This window comes from Apium graveolens, chromosome 1 (assembly GCF_009905375.1).
Source record: "Apium graveolens cultivar Ventura chromosome 1, ASM990537v1, whole genome shotgun sequence".
NCBI lineage: Eukaryota > Viridiplantae > Streptophyta > Magnoliopsida > Apiales > Apiaceae > Apium > Apium graveolens.
The window spans coordinates 60,926,824-60,931,130 of NC_133647.1; the positions used below are offsets into that span (position 1 = coordinate 60,926,824).

The 4,307-nt window shown below is 34.9% G+C and overlaps 1 non-coding gene across 1 annotated transcript; it reads right to left on the reverse strand.

The window, feature by feature from the left end:
• Positions 1-584: 584 nt before the first annotated feature.
• Positions 585-691, reverse strand: LOC141680134 (small nucleolar RNA R71). The gene has a single exon (XR_012558270.1). It is a non-coding gene; the product is annotated as a small nucleolar RNA R71 (small nucleolar RNA).
• Between the last annotated feature and the right edge of the window lie 3,616 nt (positions 692-4,307).

Sequence of the window (4,307 nt, forward strand, 5' to 3'; positions counted from 1 at the left end):
TAATTATGATTATACGAATAAAATGAAATAATAAAAGGGCTATATATATATTTATGGAATATTGGTTCATGTTGGATCGTATTGGATCGATAAATTAGTTACTTAGCTGCTAAGTAACTGCAAAGACGATCCGTTTTGATACCCGTATTGGATAATTATCCAAATCAAGCTTCTTATAAAACACTTTATACGAACATAATATAATATTATCCCGTCTTTTGATAATACGGGTTTTGTTTCTTTATCGAAATGATTATCGTATCATAAATTGTACGCCAAGACGCATACGGGTCAAACCGTAATTCAGATTGAAAAAGTTAAAACACGGAAAATGTTCAAAATAACCAAATTAGGTTAGGAAGGTGTTTTCCGAAGAGTTTCGGGTTGTAAAAACGTAAAAACGGTTGAGGTTGGACGATTTCCGTTTTTGTAAAATAGTTTTGTAATTATTCAGAAAATAATTATGAAATCTGTAAATCATTATAAAATCATATAACGATCCAAAAATTACCAGAAAAATATCATAATTATTCTGGACATATAAAAATTAAGATACTCATATCTTCCCTATGACGAAGACGGCTGTAATCAAGAATGCTCTTACTCAGTTTGCGCATCAATTTGGAGATTCTTTGTGTGAGTCTTGGGATCACTACAAGGAGATGCTAAGGAAGTGCCCACACCATGGCATGCCTGATTTGATGATCATAAATTGTTTCTATAATGCTTTAGGCACACAGTCTAGACCTATGCTCGATGCAGCGTCTGGTGGAGCCTTATGGGCCAAAAGGTATAATGAAGCATATGAGTTGATTAAGCTAATGGCAGCTAATGAGTACTAGAATCCTACACAACGAATGTTGTGATGCCCTCCAAACCCGGGTAAGAAGTTTGGGGCTCACAACATACACACACACACAATATATAAACCTGTATATAAAATATTATATGCATTGACCCTTCTTTACACAACCGCGGATCGCAACAGGTTAAAGTATGAAAACAAGCCACAACCTAAACTTTTATTACATCGTACCAAATCCTAACTAGTTCAACTTACAACTGATAATAATATCGTTCTCAGAATCTTACATAACTCATCTCCAATATAGAGCTCCCTGCTAGCTCGATCCAACTTAACCTAGAATCCTAGCTCACACTATGGACAGGGAATCCTTGTTTCCAACAATTTCCTTTTCAACTGTTGAAAACATAAAAAGGTTTGCAAGAGTGAGCTAACTAGCTCAGCAAGTCATAATAGCAATAACTGAGGTTAAACAATGACCAATTGAAATGATTCTAAAAAATCAAGTTTCTAGAGAAGCAATGATTAGAATTGGATATTCACTTTTCATTTTTAAAAACCAAGGTTAGGCTACTGATCAGTCACACACTAACCCCGAGTAAGGCACACAACTCGGCTCTCTATACTGGATCCAAGGAACGCATTGGCCAATTATGACCACGAATCTGGTCTAACCACGAATCTGGTCCACATTTATAAAACCATCCAATTCTAAAATGATTCAATATGATAATTATTGTAATTCAATAAAAACAGAATCATAATTAACATTGATAAAACATTTATCTCAGAGCATAAACCATTTCATAGGTATCACCAGGGTATATTGAGGTATAAATATGAAGAACGACTTCAAGCCGGATGAAGAATCAAGTATCTGATGAACAATGCTTCAATGATAAAGAAGGGTATAGATCTTTGATGATATAGGGTAGTATAGAGTATATCCGTTTCTGTATGCTCAAGTAATTCTGGTTCAGTATTTTGTTTATCGTGATTATGTATATGTGGAGTAGTATCGTATTTGTATGGTATAATATCTAGGAAATCAACCGTTGGTGGTTTACAAGAAATAAGGCTTACAGCTCAAGTTCAATGATAAGATAAGGGTTCAAGGTTGAATGGTTTAAAGCGCTTACAATATAAAACATGATTTATTTTAAACACTAGCAACATGTTATGGGAAAGTTCGAAAATATTTGCAATATATCTTGAAGAAAGTTCAGGAGTACTTGCCTTATCACAAATGATTTTCAACTTTACTTGTATTCATCTAACTATTTTACTCATCAATCACTTTCCTTCTCTTTCTATGCCTTGCTTCTATTTATCAATCATTTGCCTACTCTTTCTATGCTTCAGTTCTATTTACGGATGACTGGCTTTCTTTTTCTATGGCTCTCTTACTCTGCTGGACATTACAAGCATCTTTCAATATTTAATCTCATATTATTCTAATCGTCACATAGAAGTCATAAACTTTAATCTGCCCTTCGTTTTACCCAAATCGGATTTACGGATTGAAAGTTATGACAAAAATCATCCACCAATAACCACATAGGCATATACCAAATTAATCAGCTAGCACGTAGCACATTAACGGCGGCCATCAAGTTTGCAAATCAGGGAAAACTCTGGGGTACTAAAGAGTAATTTTCCCCCATCGTCTTCCCCGTTTTCAGCTCCGGTGGCCGGCCGCCATTAATGGCGGCCACCAAGCTATTCCGGCGAGCTTAAAAGCTAGCTAGAACTTAACCAAAATCACAGAACATAGCCTTTAGACACCCATGAACCTGATCGTGTAAACGGAATCAATAATAAATCGAAGAATATGTGGCGTCCTCCCAATCTGGGGTCTAGATTGGGGAGTAACTTTTCACGATTAACCACATTATCGTAATTAAATATATAACCCATTTACACCACAAGGATCTTAAACAGGTTATGGTATGAAACAAGTTACAACTACTAACGGTCAACATAAAATTATTACAAACCTTAATAAATAGCCAAAGTCATAACTCCAGTTTGGAATTACACAAAACAACCCAAAGGTACTGATAACAACGATCTAATTCAACATAGCTTACTCCCAACTATTATTTATGTGTGTCCCCTACCTAAGCTGGTATAGAGATTCTAACAGTTTGGTGAGGACCGCTATAGATATTCTTAACAGTCGTACCTAAGCCTGGCCATCTTCCTTATGCTTAACTGTCATGGTTAGATAAATAACATAGTGAGCTACAAAAGCTCAACAAGTAAATAAATTAAACAAAAAGGTTAGAGTATTTAACAGAATGAGATAAGGGATAAGGTTTCAAGGTTCTTAAAAGAGGTTTTAAGATCAAGCTCTTTCCAAGGTAGTCATTTTACCACCAGTACTTTATAAAAACATCTCATGTCTCAAAACTTTCATAAGACCTTCCTTTATCAAAAAAATACTTTTCAAAACAGATCTTTTCATCAAAACCTTTCTTCATTCATGAAATCATATCATTTTCAAGAAAACAGTTCAATCATCTGGATATTTCTTTACACAAAACATTTTTACTCAATTGGAGTGTATGACGCTCTGGACTGCACGGGTGATCAGCCACGTCCAATCCCCACACCAGACTTTACAGCCCCTATGGACATGAATAGGCTACCCATAAGGCCATGTATTCAGCCTTTCAATTTCCAGCCCTCACTGGCCTTTATTATGTGCCAGCCCTCACCGGTCTTCACAGTGGACCGGCGTCACTCGGCCACTTACACTTCCAATCAATGAAAATTCAGAAAATCATTTGGATTGAAAACTTTCATTTTTGAAATACTTTTCATTTAAAAATCTTTTACCATTTCTTTGAAATCATCGAGACCATTTCATGTTTAAAATCATTCTTAATTTCAAGTTCATAAAACTTTGTTACATAGCAAGGGTAGGGTGTACCAAAAGAACCATTGTTCAGGAAATCAAAGCTCTCATCAACTTGAAAGCATTTGCATTTAAAATAAGGTATACTATTCGAAAGGAAAAGGAACAAGCCATGTCAACATACAAGGCTAATATAAAGGGTGACAATAGGTATTCAATTATAACATCGAATCACAACATAGGAGGCAAGGGTTGAAATGCTACTTGCCTTATTTGCTTCCTTTCTTGACCACAAGACCTACTATTGTAATGACCGAGGAATTACGCTTGTATTATATTATAATAATGATAAATTATGTGTATTATTATGTGATTAAATGTGTTAAGTCGTTAAACCCTAACTGCTATGTGTTATGTGTTGGCTGTTTTGATACCAACGTGTTTTGGATATTTATTGAGCATTTTATCGTCAGTTATAAATGTTATATTAAAACCTGTACAGCTCAAAACTATGTTTTAAAAGCCCATATTTCAAACAAAATCATTGGCTCTATTTTATTAAAAATGCCTTATACCATATCGCTATTCTGAACCCTTAGACGTTTTACAAACTGACCTTTTTCGCGAAAAAATGACTTTTCC